This window comes from Pongo pygmaeus, chromosome 1 (assembly GCF_028885625.2).
Source record: "Pongo pygmaeus isolate AG05252 chromosome 1, NHGRI_mPonPyg2-v2.0_pri, whole genome shotgun sequence".
NCBI lineage: Eukaryota > Metazoa > Chordata > Mammalia > Primates > Hominidae > Pongo > Pongo pygmaeus.
The window spans coordinates 72,012,899-72,035,221 of NC_072373.2; the positions used below are offsets into that span (position 1 = coordinate 72,012,899).

The window sequence follows — 22,323 nt, forward strand, 5'->3', positions numbered from 1 at the left end:
AAATGTGGTATTTGTTTTTCTGTTTTTGCATTAATTTCCTTAGGATAATGGCCTCCAGTAGCCATATTGCTGCAAATGATGTGATTTTATTCTTTTTTATGGCTTTGTAGTATTCCATGGTGCATATGTACCACATTTTCTTTATCCAGTCCATAACTGATGGGCACCTAGGTTGATTCCATGTCTTTGCTATAGTGAGTAGTGCCACGATGAACATATGAGTGCAAGTGTCTTTTGGGTAGAGATATTTATTTTCTTTTAAATATATAACTAGCAATGGGAGTGCTGGGTCAAATGGTAGTTCCATTTTAAGTTATTTGAGAAATCTCCAAACTGCTTTCCACAGTGGCTGAACTAATTTACATTCCCAACAGTGTATAAGCATTCCCTTTTCTCCACAGCCTTGCCAGCGTCTGTTTTTTGACTTTTTGGTAACAGCCATTCTAATTGGTGTGAGATGTTGTCTCATTGTGGTCTTGATTTGCATTTCTCTGATGATTAGCGATGTTGAGCATTTTTAAATGTTTGTTGGCTACTTGTATGTCTTCTTTTGAGAAGTGTCTGTTCATGTCTTTTGCCCACTTATTTTTCTGAGACAGAGTCTCACTCTGTTGCCCAGGCTGGAGTGCAGTGGTGCGACATCAGCTCACTGCAACCTTCGCCTCCTAGATTCCAGCAATTCTCCTGCCTCAGCCTCCCAAGTAGCTGGGATTACAGGGTAACCATGCCTGGCTAATTTTTGTATTTTTAGTAGAGATGGGGTTTCACCATGCTGGCCAGGTTGGTCATGAATTTGCTCACTTTTTAGTGGGGTTATTTTGTTTATGCTTGTTGAATTGTTTAAATTCCGTATAGATTCTGGATATTAGACCCTGGTCTGCTGCATAGTTTGTGAATGTTTTCTTTCATCTTGTAGGTTGCCTGTTCTCTCTGTTGATGTTTTCTTTTGCTGTGCAGAAGCTGTTTAGTTATTTAGGTCCCACTTACAATTTTTGTTTTTGTTGCCATTGCTTTTGAGGACTTAATCATAAATTCTTTCCCAAGGCTGATGTCCAGAATGGTATTTCCTAGGTTTTCTTCTAAGATTCTTATGGTTTGAGGTCTTACTTTTAAATCTTTAATCCATCATGAGTGAATTTTTGTATATGGTGAAAAGTTGGGGTCCAGTTTCATTCTTTGGCATACGGCTAGCCAGCTATCCCAGCACCATTTATTGACTAAGGAGTCTTTCCCCATTGCTTATTTTTGTTGACTTTAAATTAGATGGCTGTGAGTATACAGCTTTATTCCTGGGTTCTCTATTCTGTTCTGTTGGTGTATGTGTCTGTTTCTGTACCAGAACCATGCTGTTTAGGTTACTGTAGCCTTGTAGTATAGTTTGCAGTTGGGTAATGTACTGCCTCTGGCTTTTTTCTTTTTGCTTAGGATTGCTTTGGCTATTCAGGCTCTGTATTGAACCAACTCATATTGGTTCAATATGCATTTTAGAATAGTTTTTTTCTAATTCTTTGAAAAATGACAGTAGTTTATGACATTAGTAGGAGTAGCATTGAATCTTTAGGTGCACAATTTCTAAACTCCTGTTGCAGAAGAGTGGGTGCTTCAGATGTCAGAAGATCTGCCTGGGCATAAGCAGAGAAGGCCCTGGTGAAACACAATCTGCACAGGAAGAGGGGCGTGGTTCAGGCTGCCAATCTATATGAGCAGGTGCTTTACATGCCTGGAGATCTGCCTGGGCATGGAGCAGAGAGGGCCCCACTGAACCACAATCTATGCCTGGGAAGGGTGGGGTGGCTCAGGCTGCTGAATCAGGTGAGCCAGTGCTCCAAGTTCCAGGAGATCTGCCTGGGCGTGAAGTGGAAAGGGCTCCCCTGCAACAAGATCTCTGCACAGGAAGAGTGGGGAAGCTCAGGCTGCTCATCCAGGAGAGGGAGTGCTCTGGATGCCTGGACATCTGCCTGGTGTGGAATGGAGAGGGCCCTACTGCACCATGATCTATGCTCAGGGAGGTCTAGGTGGCTCAGGCTGCTGGTCTAGGCAAGCGTGTACTCTGAATTCCTGGAGTTCTGCCTGGGGGTGGAGTGGAGAGGGCTCCGCTTCACTGTGATCTCAGGGGAGCAGGCTGGGGCACCCAGCAATGACACACGCAAAGTGATTCCAGGTTGCCAAGCTGGCTGTGGGCTGCAAGTCTCATTGTTCAGGAGAAACTGCAGCTGTAGCAGTTCTCCTGCTGCTCCAGGCCTGTAATGGGGAAAAGCACAGTTCCAGCACCTACTAGTGAGGTGCTGTCCATAGGTCTGGCTGTGGAGGCCCCTACCCTGCTCCAGAGCAAGTGCTCCAATATCTGGCCTGAGATTAAAATACCTGCATGGTCACTCTGTTAGGCTGCCAAAGAATGACTGACTTTGTTTGTAGCTGGATTAAAAATGAAATCCTGCTCTCAATACCAGTCTGGGAAAATGCCTGCAGTTTCTCCCAGTATCTTTCTTTCTCGGTGCCTCCAACCCTTTCCCCAAGTTAGCTCCAGAAGCTGGGAGGAACACAATGCTCTCCCCTGTCCTGGGTTGCTAGGTGAGTTACAAGGAAGGCTGCTTTCCCCTCTTACATACTGGGGCTTCACTCACTTTTATCAGCCGGTCACCTTCACAGGAGCTGTTTGCCTGTGTTCTCCTCCTCAGGATCTGGGGTGTCCTTCATGATTATAGTGGATTCCCATTTTCCTTCTTGAATTAAAGCTCACAGAGTCGATCTATTTTTCTTTTTCTTTTCTTTCTTTCTTTTTTTTTTTTTTTTTGAGACAGGGTCTCACTCTGTCACCCAGGCTGGAGTGCAGTGGCATGATCTTGGCTCACTGAAGTTTCACCATATTGGCTAGGCTGGTCTCTCTAACTCCTGACCTCGAGTGATCCACCAGCCTCAGCCTCCCGAAGTGTTGGGATTACAGGTGTGAGCCACCGTACCCAGCCACAGAGTTGATAGATAAAAATACCAAATGCATGGAGAGCTCCTGTGACTGGTTAATAGGGTGATAGACCCGTGATCCATCGTGATCTTTATGCACTAGGTTGCTATTTCCAAGTGGCCAAGGAATGTTAAAAGCCTCTAATCCACCATCTTGGGAAAAAAATAAGTGTGTGATGTTTTCTTATGATTAAACTGGGCTTATGCATTTTTTGGAAGAAGATCACCGAAGTAAAGTGCTCTTTTTATCACACCACATCAAAGGGTACATCATATTAACATAACTTATCTCTGGTGATACTAACTTTGAACACTTGGTTAAGGTGGTGTCTGCTGTTTCTCCACTGAAAAGTTATATTTTTTTCTTTTTCATATTCTGTTCTTTGGATATGGGTCACTAGGTTCAGCCCACAGTCAAAGGGAGGGGAATTAAGCTTCACCTTTTTGACGGAGGAGTATTTACATGTATTATTTGGAATTTCTTTAGGAAGAATAAATCCTTAATTTTGATGTAATTGAAGTTGCTAATTTTTCGTCTTATTTAAATTTTGATCCAGGGTCAGTTGGACATCAGGGATCATATTTTGCATTTGGTTGTCTTCGACTTGTGTTTTACGAGTTCAGTCCAATTGTCCTAATGTTTTGCAGTATGGATTTTTCAGATTTTTTTTGTTATTAGAGTCAAAGTTACGTTGTTCACATTGTATTACATGAGGAGGCACATAATGTCAGCTTGTTCCATTATTGGTAACTTGGTTTAGGTGGTGTGTATTAGATCTCTTTGTTGTAAATGTATATAATTTTTCACTGTGGAATCAATAAGTAGTCCGTGGGATGATATGTTAAGATTGTGTAAATATTGTGTTTTCAATAATCTTTTGCCCGATGGCTTTATCATACATTAATGATCCTTGCCTGAATCAAGAATTACATTGTTAGTTACAGATGGTGATTTTCTTCTGCTGCTGCGTCCTCCACATTTATTAGTTGTTCTGTAAATGACCACTCCTTCCCTCTTTTTTGGATATGACTGTAGATTCAAGGATTTCTTTCGTGTGTGCTTGATTTAGTCGATTTTGGAAGATGCATCTAAAAATTTTAACTGTAGTTATTGTTTTTTCTTCCCTTATTTTTGTTAGTTATTGCCTTGTATTTCAGAACTTTATTGTTGATGCATTTGTATTTTTGGTTATTACTTATATTTGTGCATCAGTTTCCTCATGTGTAAGATGGAGATAACAACATAACTTATGTCATGGGCTTATTGTGAAGATTAAATAAGCTAATACCTGAAAAGATCTTAGATTAGGATTCAGAATGGTGCTTAGTCCTCAATAAATGTTAATATTACTTTTTAAAATAATATATATTTTGGATCCATTACTGCTTTTATCAATATATAATGTCTCTGTTCCTTGTTGTTTCTTGCACTTTGATTTCTAATTTGTCTGAAATGTAGATTGCTACTCCAGTTCTCTTTGGTTTATAATTGCCTAGCATAAATATGTTTTTTACATCCTTTCTACTTTCAGAAAACTTGTGTTTAAAATGTGGTTCTCAGAAGTATCTTATTTCATGGTGATTATGTTCTCATCCAGTCTGAGAGTCTCTTCCTTTAATCAGTGAATTCAATTCATTTACATTTTAAAATTACTGATACGTTAGGAATTATTTTTACCAACTTAATTTATGTTTTCCATGTATCATATTTTTGTCCCCCCTGCACTTTCTACTTTTTGCTGGATACTTCTTAAGACCTTTAATCACTTTTTACATATTTCATGGTATCCATGTAGACTAATTTCTTTTCTTTGGGAGTTAGGGAATGTTTTTAATAGCATAGGAAGCGTTCTGAAGCCTTATACAAGCAAGAGTATTTTTATTTTATTTTCTCATTTAAATAACAGTTTAGTTAGCTATGAAAATCCAGGTTTGAATTAATTTTTCTACAACACTTAAAAAATAGTTATCTATTGAATTCTTGTCTCCAGTATTGCTGTTCGGAAATTAGATGCCAATTTTGTCTTTGTTTCTTTGTAGGTGTTTTCCTTTTGTTTCTCTCTGAAAGCCTTTGAAATTTTCTTTTTGACTTTATGAATCATAATTTACTATAATAGGTTTAGATTTTTAAAATCTAATTTATTTATTAATATATAAAGCCTTTAATTTCATGGCTTATATCTTTAATTCTTGGAAAATTGTAGTCATTATTTTGTTAAATACATTCACCTCTCTGCATATATTTTCTCTCCATTGGAGAGTCCAGTAACATAAATTCCAGTGATATGAATGTGATATGCCTAGACTCCATATCTTTTAAATAAATATAGACTCTATAGAGAGACACATACACATATGCTCTATAACTGTAACTGTATATAGTTGTATCTCTATAGTGTTTTTATACACATATGTATACAGATGCTTCTTGACTTACAGTGGGGTTATATCCTGATAATCTCAGCATAAACTGAAAATGTCATAAGTTGAAAATGCATTTAGTACCCCTAGCTTACTGAACATCATAACTTAGCTTAACCTACTTTAAATGTGCTCAGAACACTCACTTACCTTAGCTCACAGTTGGGCAAATCATCTAACACAAAGTCTATTTGATAATAAAGTGTTGAACTTTTTAATGTAATTTATTAAAGATTGTACTAAAAGTGAAAAACAGAATTGTTGTGTGGGTGCTTGCCATTAGTGTACACAGCTGAATGCACACTGGGCCTGAATAATGTTTGAAGCATTGAACTACAGTTAATTACTGGGTGATGGTGATGCTACAACGACAGGATCACCAATTCTTCTTAGCCCAGGAAAATATCAAAATTCAAAATTCAAAGTACAGACTAAATGCATATCATTTTCACGCCTTCATGAAGTTGAAAAATCAAGTCAGGACATCATTAAGTTGGGGACTGTCTACATTTAGATGACCCATTAATCCTGTATTATATCTTGTAGGTTGATCAATTCATTGTATTTCTTTTATAGTTGTTTTACTTTTCTGATATCTTGTTAATTTTACCTAAAACTTATATTCTCCCGGAGTGATTATTCATCTCAGGTGATAGTGTGTCTCTGAAAAGAGGAAATAAATCTGTACTCCCTCTTTGTGTATGAGTTGCCTCAGGGTAGAATGTTTCTGGTGATACAGTCACTCAGAATTTCTTTAATTTGGGGAACTTTAAAAAAATTACCAATATGGTTGTATGGTTATATGGCTTGATGGTCCACAGTCAATTGGAAGAAACAAATTAAAAGAGAGGTAACTGCTAGGGATAAGCACATACTATGGTAGCAAGAAATGATAGATGACATCTTAAAGGGTGGCGAATCCCAAAAATGTGTGCATCCACAGATACGAGTACGATAAGCAAAATGGTCTGGGACCATCCAATGTAAATTGTCCAATAGTTTTCGGTACTACCTCAGGTCATTACTGTATAGTACTTTAGGATAGCATTTTTATTAATAATGCCATCAAGAGAAAGTTAAATACAGAATTCAAATATTATGTTGATGCTGATGAATGAAGGAAATGTATATATACACAACGTCATACTATTCAGCCATAAAGTAGAATGAAATTCTGTCATTTGAAGCAACAGGGGATGGAACTGGAGGACATTATGTTAACTGAAATAAGTCAGGTATACAAAGATAAATACCACATGTTCTCCCTTATATATGGGAGATTTAAAAAGCTGAGCTCCTAGAAGCAGAGTGTAGAATTTCGTTCTTACAGAACAGGAAGGGCAGTGGGGAGGGGAGGACACGGAGTTGGTTAATGAATAGACTATTATAGCTAGATAGGTGGAATAAGTTCTACTGTTTTACAGCACTGCAAGATGAATGTTGTTAACATAATTTACTGTATATTTTTAAAAAGCTAGAAGAAAGGATTTTAAATGTTTTCAACAGAAAGAAATGACAAATGTTTGAGGTGAAGGTGAATGCTTGAATGCTAATTACCTTGATTTGATCATTATACATTATACGTGAATAAAAACATCATGCTGTATCCCATAAGTATGTACAATTATTGCATGTCAATGAAAAATAAAAGGAAAAAACCCCAAATATTATGTTGATGTTACAGCATAGATGTATGTATAATAGAGTTTAGAACGATTACCATAAAAATGGTTATATTAAATAAAAGGTTTTATATGTAAAGAGGTAAGCATCAATTATCTGAAAAATTAGTGATATATTTTAGCTTATTCTTTGATGATTCTGGGTAAATGAATAAAAAAGAGAACAGATTTCTTGACAATTTCTAAAGGGTTTAAATTAAGGTAGTTTTCCATCAAATGTGACTGTGATTAAAAAGACCTCTTTAAAGATATTTAGCACTTAAATAATGCAGTGTAGCAAACCATCCCAAAACTTAGTGCCTTAAAACAATACTCATGAGTCTGTAGGCAGCTGTGTGGCTCTGCTATTCTGGGGCAAACTTGGTTGAGCTTGGCTGGGCCTGCTTGTGCAGGTCCACGAGGGATTGCCTGGTCTAGTATGCCTCATTCCCACATCTGGCAGTTAATTGCTGTTGGCCGAGGTGTTAGGGAGGATTAGGCCATGTGAAGCTCATCATCCAGCTGGCTAATGGGCTTGTTTTACCCTTTCTTTGCTGGGCAAATTTCATGAGAATAAGTAACAACATCCAGCTTCCCTTGAGGCCTGTCCTTGGAATAGGCGCATGGTCACATCTGATACATTCTACTGACCAAAGTAACTCACAATACTAGATTCAAGGGGATGGGAAAATAGACTCCACATCTTGATTGGGAGAAGACTCAAAGTTACACTGCAAAGGTCAGGGTCATAGAGAGGAGTGAAGAATTATGACAATTATTGCAGTCAATGTACCACATTCCCACTGTGTAAGTAATCAGCTCTATTTAACATCGTAAATTTCTGGATGGAAGAGAGATGAAGGGAGTGGCAGGTGTGAAGTTAGGGACTCCTTAGTCATGAAAGAAATATCCATGGCTTGGACATGGGCATTGGTGGAAGGAAGCTAATTGCAGCAGGAGCATCATAGAGGCTGAATACTGCAAAGTACAGTAATGTTTTATGAAGATTAAAAAAAATAGTAAACCACTGGGTGGAGACTACAATTTCCAACAAGTACAACTTTGTATACCGTGGAACTAACTACCAACTTGTTCACCAATTCATCAGTAAATATTTACTAAGTAATTACTGCAGGCCAAGCACTGTCCTTGTGCCTGGAGGAATACAAAGAATAAGACAGTTTGCTTCAAGATACTTTCCATCTATTAGAAAGATATGATATTCCCCCAAAGGAGGCCAGTGATACAAGTAATAAAATATAACAGACACAAAATGCAGCCCATAGAGATGGCAATAAAACATTCAGTTCTTTTAAAAGATTTTTGAAAATATGAATATATATATATCTTCAATAATATAATGAAAACCAGGGGAGAAGGAGATTCTCTTTTCATAACCAGGCCACCAAAGTATTTAAATTCCAAAAGTAAGCAATGTTTATATTGAAATTCAGTCACAAATAGTGCCCTACTAAGTGAATTTTCTAGAGATTTGAAAGAATTATTGTGACTTTGAAAATAGCTTCCCGAAGTGTGACTCCATGAATTAAATGTAAGAGACATGAACTAGTTGCCAAATCTTTCATACTTGAGTCTCTCCACTTGCAAACCACTAATAACAAAACTCAATTCATGTGTTGACATGAGAATTAGTTAATAGAAACCATTGCAAAGCACTATGGAAATCTTAAGTGCTATGGAACTAGGTCAATAATGAATGCTGACTTTCTTCCAGTTGCTTCTGAAAGGGAGAAGGAGTTTGATGACAGTTGAATGACCATTTAACCTGCTAATCAGGTGGCTGGAGGGATGCCTGGTGATAAATAGAAGAAGAAAATTTATAGAAGACAGAGATGGGGCAGCAAAAGAGATCAGATGCCATGTTTCCTAACAGGGGCACTGCTGGCATTTTGGGCAGGATGAGCCTTTGTTGTACAGGACTGCCCAGTGTGTTGGGACTATTTGGCATCACTGGCCCCTGTGAGACTAAATGCCAGTACCCCCTCTTCCCTAACTTGTGAAAACAGCAAGAACCCCAATAAGAACTGCGAATTCATTTCTAAACCCTGTGCCTCCTCTGGTTGAAAATCACTGAGACAGAAAGCTAGAAGCCTTTAGCAAACAATTTGCCAGGGGTTTAGAATGAGTGAGTATGATGATGCAACAATAGAGGAAAATGGAAGGTCTAATTAGAATGACTGCAATACTTTAGTATTGAGTAGATTTTAGCCAAGTTGATTCATTTTGCATAAGGTTGTTAGATTCTTCTTGAACATTTGCTTTAATCTCATATGGCTCTTCTCAAAAGCATTCAATGACTCCCTATTGCTTACAAATGTAGACTACATTCATAGGCCTAACATTTATCTTCCCACCAAAACTCATTTCCCACCCCCCATCTTCCATTTTCTTCTATAGATTTCTGGTTCCAGTTAATGATGACTAACAAAAGAACTTCAACGATCTAGAATGACAAACATTGGAAATGAAGTAATGTTGAATTATTTATAATTGAAGATTGTAAAGAAGAGTTTCAAATGAGGTCAATTCCAAGGCATAGTCTTTGTTGTTCTGATGGTGGCACTTGGGGGTACTCCTAGAGCAGTAGCACCCCCAAGTTGCAGCAGTCCACATTCCCTTTGCAGTTGTCTAATTTAAAGTCACCTTGGTAATGTTTTTCTGATCAGAGTCCTCCTATCTGGACCACATACATTTGTTCTGTACCTAAAAGTCTTTGTTTCTGTCTGTTTCTCCATTCCTTCCACCTAGTCTTCTTTGTATGAGCTGTCAATGCAAGGAGACTGAATGCAGTAGTAGATTCTTAATTGAATTCAAGATCTGTTGCTGCTTAAAAAATTTGTCCATCGGAGGTTTCAGGGTCTTTCTTTGTTATCCAGTTGGTATGATTAAAATTCTAGTTAGTATTGTCTTAAAATGAAAAATACCTAAAATATTACACAGAAAATGTACAAATGTAAATACTCTTAGGATTTCTAAGTCATAAATTGAAGCTTGACTTTCTATTCATGGTGGAAATCTGGGACTCATCCATCTCCGTCTCCTTTCCCTAACTAGTTTCCACATCCTGATGATCTAACCTCGTAAATAGTTCTGAACTGTTTTCATTTATTTTAATCCTACTTAGTTTAGGTTCTTAGTTAAATCTTAGTTTAGGTTCTTACCATCTCTCACTTGGATTGTTATAAATCCAGGTTTATCACCAAATGATCTCTGCTTCTGGACCCTCCTCCCCTCCACCAGAAAACCCTCTTCTACCCAAACGCAAAATTTACCATGTTACTTCCTTGCTTAGAACACTTCGTTGTTTCTCCTTTCATCCCATGGTAAGCTATAAAAGACTTGACGAAGCAGGAAGTCCTTTCAAGGTCTGGTACCTGCTTATTTTTCCATTCTCATTCCCATCCCTCCCCCTTACTCTGTTCCCTCTAATGCTGCCAGATGACCATCATTCCAAAATCGTGTTATATTTTTTCATGCCTGTATGCTTTTCAATGCTATTCCTTTGTGAATGACTACCCATTTTTTAAGACCTATCTCTGAGGTCACCTCTTCCTGGCAGCCTTTCCTGATCTACCCATCTGGGTTGGATGCCCCTTCTCTGTTCTCTACAAGCTCCCTGTGCATTTCTGACTTAGCATCATCACACTGCATTGAAGTGACGTGTCCAGCTACCTGTTTATCCCTCTTGACTGTGACCTGGAAGCCAAAGACTGTCTCTGATTCATCCTTACATCTGCAGCCCCCAGAACAGTACCTGACATAAAATTGATGCTCAATAAATGTTCCCCGAAAGGTTGTATTAAAACTTGTAAACTTTATGAATGAGAGAGGCCATAAGGTTGAGAAATATCTGGTGCTTTGTGTTAACATGGACATTTCAGACATTTTAGACCAAAAGACACATTTTTAATGGTCTGTCTACAGAGGAGTAGACCAAAAGATTCCACTGGCCCTCTGATCTCCCCCCTGCTCAGTAGAGAGAATTGAAGGCAATTCCCTGAGGAAAGCATGTCTAGGATACTGCTGAGGACTTTGCTTCATTAAAAGGTGGTGAGCATTGGTGCTATTGAAGCCTCCTGGAAATGATTCTTCTCTTGACGTGAGGTGCTGCTGAGGGGTGTGTGTGTGTGTGTACATGTGCACACAGTGGTGGTGACAACAAGCAGGGTGTTGAAACAGTCCCTGGGCAAACAGAGAGCTGTCTCAATCAATCATTTTGATTGTAATGTGCCTGGGACCTAAATAATCGAGGACTTGATTCATTAATTATGACAGCAAACACTTATTGAGAAGCTACTACGTGCCAAGCAGTATTCTAAGTGCTTTGTGTGCATTAACTCATTTGATCTTCGCAAATACCCCATGAGGCAGGTACTATTATTGTCTTCATATTATAGATGACGAAACCAAGGCACAGAGAAGGTAAGCAGTGTGCACAAGATCACCCAGCTAAGAAATGGCAAAGGGAGGAACAATTCCGGGCAGTCTGACTCAAGAGCCCAGGTTAAGATTAACCTGCCATAACCATCATTCTTTCCTGCCTGTCATGTACTGTCATGGCCCTGAGTCAGTGCTGCTCACTCTCTGGGACCTGAAGACTGCACCTGGTCACTAGGAATGGTAAGGAGGTGTAACTCTTTGAGGAGAAGTGAAGCCCCACACCTGGAGGTCTCTGGGTACTGGGGCAGCCATGGGGAACACCTACAGACCTGTGATCCTTGGAGGAAGAGCTGTAATCACTGTAATCACTGGCCAGACAGCAGGCTCCCATTGCACTCTCTAGCCCAGGTTAGAAGTCGGAACAGTACTGCAGAAGGCTGGTAGAGTAACCCTGCTAGTCAGCGAGAGTGGACCAACCCTGTGAGAACCCTTGGAGTGGAATGGAACCTACTGGGGCTGGAGGTGGTAGTGGAGTAATACAGCAAGACAGAGAGGCTAAGTGCTAGGGTCTGTGCTGGAACTCTACATATATCGACTATAATTCTTAGATCAACCCTGCAAGGTGGATATTTGCCCTATTTTACTGATAAGAAAGCAGTATCAGAAAGGCTAAGTAGCATGCCCAAGTTGCAGCATTAGTAAGTCTCTGGAATCCAGTCTACGTACTCCAAAGCCTATCTTTTTAACCTATAACCTTTGCCCCTCCTATATAATGTTTGTTGCTTTTCTGTTTTATTTTATTTTTTTGAATAGAACTTCCTTCTGAATTTCTCAGGGAAAGCTGGGGCCTGACTTGTGGATTACACAGTGGGCATACTTTTCCAGGATCTGAGGAGGGTGTGAGAATCAGGCGGATTGTGACATTCCCCATAAAAAAGCAGTGTAGAATGAACTTTTAACCCCTTGGTGGCTGCACTAAGAATTCATCTCAGATTCTTTCTTCCTTTTTCAACTTTTTCACATGCTTAGGAAGTCATTGTGAGCAAAAACAGAGTCCAAGGCCCAGAGTGCCCCCTGCAGGGCCAGAGGGAGGATTCAGGACAACGGCAGGATGCACAGCCAGCTGTGGGGCTGCGAGGCAGGGTCCTGGAGACCCTTCCCATCAGTGAGGGTTTACAGGCTAATCCTGTAGGCAAAGGGCACTCATGGAGCATTGTTGAGGAGGGACGTGATGAAATCAAGATGGTTTAGGTGGATTATTCTGCAGGCATGTGCATGGTGGGTGGGATGGGGGAGAGACTGAAGGATAGGAGGTATTGCAGGAATAGAGACAATGTGATATGGGGCTGAAATTAGACAATAGAGTGAGAATGGAAGCCAGGGACAGATGGGAAAGGCATTAAGATGCTACAAAGGGAGTAACGAGACTTACTTGATTGTGAAGAATGATAAAAAGTGCCATAAGAGGAGGAAAATAAAGCATCCTAGCAGAACTGGGGGAATCAGAAATGAGAACTTATTTGGGGAGAAAAAGGGTTTACTTTTTTAAACAGTTTTAGCATCTTGGATTTTGGGGGCATATTTTGAAAAGGACTAAATAGGAATTGTTTTTGCTGCAGAGACCATCCCATCCCTTGCCTTTCAGAGACACCATCATGTAGGAAATGTGAACCTTTTACCCATCTCTTCAGGACTCCCGAAGACAGAGATGAGCCTTCTGTTCCCAGTGATCACAGGGCCCCAGGATGAAGCTAGCCTCAAGATAATAAATCAGGTAATTATTTCCATCCTTCCTATGACAATAATGGTGTCGAGGCAGGCAAAAATTCATCAGAGGAAGCTTTGCAAGTCCCCAGGGAGACTCACGATAAAGAGGTTGATTGTCAGAATCTGCCTCTGCAGCATCACACCAGGGCTCTGTAATGACGGCCGAGGGCCACATTGTGCCTCCAGAGTAAAGAATCGTGAAGATGAAAAAGAGAAAGACACCTACATCCTAGCCCAGTGCCCCCCCAAGTCTGTGTGGATGGTCTGGATCAGTAATTAGAAACACAGCACAATAAATATTGAAAGAAGCTCTGTAAACATTCTAGAGGACAATGAAATTAGAAATAATAAGCAGATGGGCTTTTATTCAAAGCAAATCATGCCAGATGGACTCAGTACCTCTTTCTTTTTTGCAGTAAAAGTACAAAGTTGGTAGATAAAGGAAAATGGTATGCTTGATGTCATATGTTTGAAGATTGTTAAAACATTTGGGTCTTCCAAGAAGTTTGATTTGCAGAATTGGCTCAGAATGCCTGGAATAGAAGCACATACCTGACAAAAAAAGTTAGATAAATGCTGCTAATTGGGCAATAGAAAGTACTGGAACAATGGGCTGTTGGGACAGCCTCAGGAGGGGTCTTCTAAGAGACTGTAGAGATCATCAGTTCCAACCCTCTCAGTTAAGAGTAAAGAAGCTCAATCAAAAGGAGACAATGACTTCACAAAAGCAAGGCTAGAAAAAAGGTTAGTTGACAATTAGTTCTGCAGTGTGAGTGCTTGGTCTCCTCTTTACCTGTTGTCTGTATTATCTAGGAAAGGAAATAGATTTGGTCAAGTCTAGTTTTGAAAGAATCCTAAATACGGAGATGCAATAATCGGACCCTGGCCACCAAACCCCATATCAATCATGTCTTCTAAAGAGGGTGGGGCTTCAGACAAAGTGGAGATGGGGGTTGAGAAACAATTGGGAAGTTTTGCCACAGGCTGAGCTCCTGAGGTCCCTGTGAAGTTTTCCAGCCACTTTCAAGGATATTAATTCATTCTTGCTGTGAAGCACATGTTGCCCATTTTGCAGTGAGAAAATGGCAAAACTCAGGGAGATTTGGAGACTGCTCCAATGAAGCCTAAAGCCAGCAAATACCAGAGCTGGGATTAAAGTACAGGTCCTCTGATTCCAGTTACTTCTATCTCACTCAAATTACACTTTGGTAAAATTCTGTTTTAGGCCCAGACGTCTTTCCTGCCCCTCTATCTCCCCAGAAGTCTCTCCTCTCTCTTGGCTGGGCCCTTATACAGTTCCCAAACGCCCGGCATTCCTAACTCTAAGGCCTTGCCCTCTCAGGAATACTCCACGACCTTCTCCCATTCCCTCCCCATTCTTCCTCAAAACAAATTGATTTCTTTTCCTGTTTCTGCTCAGCTTTTATATATAGACTTTGTCACCCTAAAAAGCATAAACTTCATATAAACACATCTCCACTATTGCCTCTACGGATGATCGTTTCACCTTCAGGAAATCATTTCACTTCCCAAGGCTGCTTCTTCATTTGAAAAACAAAAACCAGCCATGATGTCTAGTTTGTGACTTACATTGAAGGAACATATGTAAATCTCATCTAGTCAATGCCTGACATGGAGTAGATGCTCAATATGTATTTATTAAGAGAAATTTAGGCTGAGATCTTTTCTTAAGGCACCTCTCCGTAGTTTTTCCTTTCTTATGCAGAGCAGTGTATTGCCCCCAAACCCATATCTAAACACCCCACTTTACCCATTAAACAGGGGACCCTCCGGTTGTCAGGATCTAGTCTTTTGAGTGGCTGGCAGTTTGAAGTTGGAGGTGGATTGTTAATAAATGATTTTGTTCCTTTCACACATAATTTTTTTTTTCCCTGTCAGAGAGTAAAATAATTTTGCAACATGCAGCTCTGGAAAGGGGAGTCATTGAAGCATAGGAAAAAAATGGAAGCCCACCTTCATTTCTTTTTCCTGCTAAAAAATAGCTCGTTGGTCTTCATTGGTCCAAGTTTTCTGCTCTGGGTGACTTCTGGGACAACACTGTTAAATAAAACTCTTGAACTTACTATTGTCTGTTTTTTTCTTTTTGTAATAACCCTAGATGCAGTCTTAGTAGGAAATACCTTATTTACCATCTGATGACTGTATTATTATTATTATTTTAGTTTATTTACTTTCTACAGAAGGAGCATAGCAGCTGAAGAAATACCTATTTTGGCTGGACGTGGTGGCTTATGCCTGTAATCCCAGCACTTTGGGAGGCCGAGGCGGGAGGAACACTTGAGGTCAGGAGTTCAAGACCAGCCTGGCCAACATGGCGAAACCCCATCTCTACTAAAAATACAAAAATTAGCCAGGCATGGTGGTGTGCACCTGTAATCCCAGCTACTCGGGAGGCTGAGGCAGGAGAATTGCTTGAACCCGGGAGGCGGAGTTTGCATTGAGCCGAGATAGTGCCATTGCACTCCAGCCTGGGCAACAGAGAGAGACTCTGTCTCAAGAGAAAAAAAAAAAAAAAAAAGCTTATTTTTCCCCTCTCCTCACAACAGGAATAAATTTAGTAAATATTTGAGAATCATAACTCTAAATGTTGCTGAAACACATTGTCGCACAGACATCTATCACTAAGAAATATCATTGCACAGAGTGCAAAAATATATGACTTACATTGCTATCTAATCACATAAGAACTCTGAAAATGGCAGCTATTATTATCACTATTTTGCAGATAAGAAAACTGAGGTGCAGAAGAGATTAAGTGACTGACCTCTTGCCTAGTTGGTAGCAAAGTCAGGATTTGAACTCAGGTCTGTCTGCTTCTGTTTTTCTGTTAATCTGTTTTCAGGATCTATGCTTCTCATGTAATACTTTATCATTATAAAAGGCTTTTGACTTTTAAAATATAGCAGAGAAAAGACTTCTTTGCTCTAAGATAGAGTAAGAAGAAGTCACAGATTCTGAAAAGAAAGTGACAATGGTCATTGATTGGTGAGGGGTAAAATGTTGTCCCTGAGATGTTTTTCTCCAGGACTGTCCTTCTAGGCCCCCTTCCTCCCCCAGTACTTGACCTGGTTTACCTTGACTGGTGTGCTATTTCAGGGTTTATACTCCTGGTTTCGGATGCTCCATTTTTTCCCCTATCCAGCTAGAGACTTAAACCAAGTCAGCACAGTTACTGGGTTCCCACATTGTGCTGGTGCTGAGGATATCCTGTGAACAGGAAAATCCTTTCCCTTTCCTTCCAGGAACTTATGGTCTAGCAGCAGAGATGAAGGAGTAAACAGACAATTTCCATTAAGTGGTGATCACGGGGAGCAGCACAAGCACATAGGTCACATAACACAGCCTTGGGAGCTGGGGAACACAGGCTAAGGAAGTGGCCTGTGCAGAGGCTAAAGGAGGAGTAAGCTAGCCTGGAGAAAGCTGGGGTAGGGCAGAGGCTACAAAGCCTCAGAGGCTATAGAAAGCATTTTAGATGTAGAGAATGACTTTAGTGTTTTTTCTTCTGATTTAGAGCTGGAATATTCCAGAAAAAAATTCATCCCTCCCTATACCCTGGTGTATTGGTCCGTTTTCATGCTGCTGATAAAGACATACCTGATACTGGGCAATTTACAAAAGAAAGAGGTTGAATGGATTCACAGTTCCACGTGGCTGGGGAGGCCTCACAATCATGGCAGGAGGCGAAAGGCACATCTCAAATGGCGGCAGACAAGAGAAGAGAATCAGAGCCAAGCAAAAGGGGTTTCCCCTTATAAAACCATCAGATCTCATAAGCCTTATTCACTACTACCACGAGAACAGTATGGGGGAATCGCTTCCATGATCCAGTTATCTCCCACTGGGTCCCTCCCACAACATGAGGGAATTATGGGAGCTATAATTCAATGAGATTTGGATGGGGATACAGCCAAACCATATCACTGCACATATGCCACTGCACATATTCTCTGGTTCTAAGATCAGATCTCCTCTCCTGCCCCTGCTGGTAGTGTTTGCTGGGGTCCAGCCTCCTCCCCACTGCCTAGGTGCTGATTCCTACAATGAGGCCATTTTAGTACTTTAGTAACTGAAGAGCTCTGTGCCACATTTGCTTCATCTAGAATTCAGCTAAAAACAAGTACTATTATATCTGGGAACTGCCAGTGTCTTTATCTGGCATGTATCTTTACTCAGTGATGAGGAAGTACTTAGACAATGGGGTAGGCTGTGAGTCTCAGTTTATATGACTTTTTTTAAATAAAGAACATCCGAAGTGGCTTTTAGTCGCTTAATTATCATGTTTTTTCTTAAGTTTCCCATGGCTAATAGTAAGCAAATTCTGTGTATATTTTTTTCTCTGGAATCTTTCACTGCAATCCCAAGTTGAAAGTTTTTCCTTCCTTTTTTTTTGTGCTTCTTTGATAGATTGGATTAATTCTTTAGAAAAGGCGAAGATTAGGTTTTTGTATCCCATAATTAGCATTACTGCAGAGGGAGGCAGAAGCTGGAGCCTATGGAAGAAGGCCTGGGACAATGGCTTCATGCTCATGTGTGACCTGCACACCCACTCTAAGCCAAGGTGGTGGGTTAGCCTTGCTTGGCTTGAATCTTCAAGTCTGTCATATTACTATCTTTGCATTAAAGATAGAAATTCTTATATTTTCCCACATGCTAGGACAGGTCTCTCCAAGTGTCCTACCTATTGTCCCTAAAGCAAAAATATTCCTTACAATATGAAATATGGCATGCACAACTTTTTCTGGTTCTCTTTGTCTCCCCCCACCCCCACCAAGGTTTAACAAAGTAACTCTGAAACCAACTTTCACAGTGAAATGGATCTGCCCAAGGAATATTTTTTAACCTGAATAATAATAACTCCCCTAAGAATGGAACACTTTACATTTGCAGAGCTTTATTATTGTTATTTGGGACTGATGGACTGTCAGCGGTTTTTGCCAGAAACAGAAATGCTAATCAGGGCCTTCAGCAGGGTGGCACTGGGGGTTCACACTTCTACACTTTGTTTAGTCTCATGGGGATGATGGTTTTGCTGACTCTTTTTTTCGCAAGCCCTTCTGGAGACGTGGCCTGTAAGAAACTCTGGCAATCGAGAGAATGGAGTTCTGATAGATGTAGTACATTTTCTACCAAATTACATTAGCATATACAACTTGGATTATTGATTCTTTCTTTACTTGTTGTGATTTCTGGGCAAAAGTCCAGTTTATAGAAGGAAAGAGAATATACACACACTTGAGTTGAGAGTAGTTTATTTTTTCTCGATATTAGAGACTGGTGCCATGACCCAGAAAGGTAGTGTGATTTTGCATTGTGATGCACTCTAACATCTGCATTAGGCTGTGCTCAAGCCTTCCATGGTACCATCCTTTCATTTCGGATCCAAACTGGACAACAAGGAAAGGGCAGCACACTATCTGCCAGGGGCAGCAGAGTACCTACTACTTGTTTAAGCACCTGCTGGTGTCAGGCAGTTGATGGCACTGTACTGAAACTATCTCCTTTGGTACATAATATCCTCATTTTGCAGATCAGGAAACTGAGGCTCAGTGAGGTTGACTTTTGTTCCAGGTCACCTAGAAGAAAGTGCAAGATTAGTAGCTATTAGCTTTGGAAAATAATTTGAAAACTCCTCAAAAGGTGAAACACAGAGTTACAAGATGACCTCGCAATACTACTCCCATATATATATATATATACTCCAATATATATATATATACTCCCATATATATATATATACTCCCATATATATATATACTCCCATATATATATATACTCCCATATATATATATACTCCCATATATATATATATACTCCCATATATATATATATATATACTCCCATATATATATATATATATATATATACTCCCATATATATATATACTTAAGATAATTAAAAACATAGGTCCACACAAAGATTTGTACACAGATGTTCATAGCAGCATTATTTATTTTAAGACAAGGTCTTACTCTGTTGCCCAGGCTGAAGTGCAGTAATGCAATCATAGCTCACTGTAGCCTCAAACTCTTGGGCTCACAGGATCCTCCCACCTCAGCCTCGTGAGTAGCTAGGACTAAAGACATCTGCCACCATGCTCAGCTGATTTTTGTATTTTTTTGTGGAGATGGGGTGCTGCTATGTTGGCCAGGCTAGTCTGTAACTCTTGGCCTCATGTGATCCTCCTGCCTTGGCCTCCCAAGGCACTGGGATTATAGGCATGCAGAATTATTAATAATAGCCAAAAAGGAGAAACAACTCAAATATCCATCAACTAATAAAAGGCCAAATAAAATAAGGCTATCCATATCATGGAATATTATTCAGCAGAAATGAAGTATTGGCACATGCTAATCTTGGATGAACTTTGAAACCATCATGCTAAGTAAAACAAGTCACTCACAAAGACCACATCTTGTATGGTTCCACTTATGTGAAATGTTCAGGACACACAGAAAATGGATTAGTGATTGCCAGGGGCATGGATGGGAGGAGAGCTTGGGGCAAATGGGGAGTAATGGCTATGGGGTTTCTTTTTTGGGTGATAAACTCCCACAATTGATTCTAAGTTTGGTTCTAAACTGGTTTCTAAATACTAAATTGGATCTAAAATTGATTGTACAGCTCTGAATATACTAAAAAGCATTCGTTGTACATTTTTTTTTTATATTTTCATTTTTCATTGTTAAAACTTTTTTTTATTATTATTATACTTTAAGTTTTAGGGTACATGTGCACAATGCGCAGGTTAGTTACATATGTATACATGTGCCATGCTGGTGTGCACCCATTAACTTGTCATTTAGCATTAGGTATATCTCCTAATGCTATCCCTCCCCCTCCCCCAACCCCACAACAGTTCCCAGAGTGTGATGTTCCCCTTCCTGTGTCCATGTGTTCTCGTTGTTCAATTCCCATCTATGAGTGAGAACATGCGGTGTTTGGTTTTTTGTCCTTGCGATAGTTTACTGAGAATGATGATTTCCAATTTCATCCATGTCCCTACAAAGGACATGAACTCATCATTTTTTATGGCTGCATAGTATTCCATGGTGTATATGTGCCACATTTCCTTAATCCAGTCTATCATTGTTGGACATTTGGGTTGGTTCCAAGTCTTTGCTATTGTGAATAGTGCCGCAATAAACATACATGTGCATGTGTCTTTATAGCAGCATGATTTATAGTACTTTGGGTATATACCCAGTAATGGGATGGCTGGGTCAAATGGTATTTCTAGTTCTACATACCTGAGGAATCGCCACACTGACTTCCACAATGGTTGAACTAGTTTACAGTCCCACCAACAGTGTAAAAGTATTCCTATTTCTCCACATCCTCTCCAGCACCTGTTGTTTCCTGACTTTTTAATGACTGCCATTCTAACTGGTGTGAGATGGTATCTCATTGTGGTTTTGATTTGCATTTCTCTGATGGCCAGTGATGATGAGCATTTTTTCATGTGTCTTTTGGCTGCATAAATGTCTTCTTTTGAGAAGTGTCTGTTCATATCCTTTGTCCACTTTTTGATGGGGTTGTTTGTTTTTTTCTTGTAAATTTGTTTGAGTTCATTGTAGATTCTGGATATTAGCCCTTTGTCAGATGAGTAGATTGCAAAAATTTTCTCCCATTTTGTAGGTTGCCTGTTCACTCTGATGGTAGTTTCTTTTGCTGTGCAGAAGCTCTTTAGTTTAATTAGATCCCATTTGTCAATTTTGGCTTTTGTTGCCATTGCTTTTGGGGTTTTAGACATGAAGTCCTTGCCCATGTCTATGTCCTGAATGGTAATGCCTAGGTTTTCTTCTAGGGTTTTAATGGTTTTAGGTCTAACGTTTAAGTCTTTAATCCATCTTGAATTAATTTTTGTATAAGGTGTAAGGAAGGGATCCAGTTTCAGCTTTCTACATATGGCTAGCCAGTTTTCCCAGCACCATTTATTAAATAGGGAATCCTTTCCCCATTGCTTGTTTTTCTCAGGTTTGTCAAAGATCAGATAGTTGTAGATATGTGGCGTTACTTCTGAGGGCTCTGTTCTGTTCCATTGATCTGTATCTCTGTTTTGGTACCAGTACCATGCTGTTTTGGTTACTGTAGCCTTGTAGTATAGTTTGAAGTCAGGTAGCGTGATGCCTCCAGTTTTGTTCTTTTGGCTTAGGATTGACTTGGTGATGTGGGCTCTTTTTTGTTCCATATGAACTTTAAAGTACTTTTTTCCAATTCTGTGAAGAAAGTCATTGGTAGCTTGATGGGGATGGCATTGAATCTATAAATTACCTTGAGCAGTATGGCCATTTTCACGATATTGATTCTTCCTACCCATGAACATGGGATGTTCTTCCATTTGTTTTTATCCTCTTTTATTTCATTGAGCAGTGGTTTATAGTTCTCCTGAAGAGGTCCTTCACGTCCCTTGTAAGTTGGATTCCTAAGTATTTTATTCTCTTTAAAGCAATTGTGAATGGGAGTTCACTCATGATTTGGCTCTCTGTTTGTCTGTTATTGGTGTATAAGAATGCGTGTGATTTTTGTACATTGATTTTGTATCCTGAGACTTTGCTGAAGTTGCTTATCAGCTTAAGGAGATTTTGGGCTGAGACGATGGGGTTTTCTAGATATAGAATCATGTCATCTGCAAACAGGGACAATTTGACTTCCTCTTTTCCTAATTGAATACCCTTTATTTCCTTCTCCTGCCTAATTGCCCTGGCCAGAACTTCTAACACTATGTTGAATAGGAGTGGTGAGAGAGGGCATCCCTGTCTTGTGCCAGTTTTCAAAGGGAATGCTTCCAGTTTTTGCCCATTCAGTATGATATTGGCTGTGGGTTTTTCATAGGTAGCTCTTATTATTTTGAGATACGTCCCATCAATACCTAATTTATTGAGAGTTTTTAGCATGAAGATTGTTGAATTTTGTCAAAGGCCTTTTCTGCATCTATTGAGATAATCATGTGGTTTTTGTCTTTGGTTCTGTTTATATGCTGGATTACATTTATTGATTTGCATATATTGAACCAGCCTTGCATCCCAGGGATGAAGCCCACTTGATCATGGTGGATAAGCTTTTTGATGTGCTGCTGGATTCAGTTTGCCAG

At 39.7% G+C, this 22,323-nt stretch overlaps 1 long non-coding RNA gene across 1 annotated transcript in view; it reads left to right on the forward strand.

The window, feature by feature from the left end:
- The window catches only part of LOC129014477 (uncharacterized), a 48,822-nt gene extending 33,567 nt beyond the window's left edge, over nt 1-15,255 (forward strand). Inside the window, exons 6-7 of the long non-coding RNA XR_010122957.1 lie at nt 13,090-13,218; nt 15,111-15,255. This is a non-coding gene — a long non-coding RNA (uncharacterized LOC129014477). The remainder of the gene's footprint in view (nt 1-13,089; nt 13,219-15,110) is intronic.
- The last annotated feature ends 7,068 nt before the right edge of the window (nt 15,256-22,323 follow it).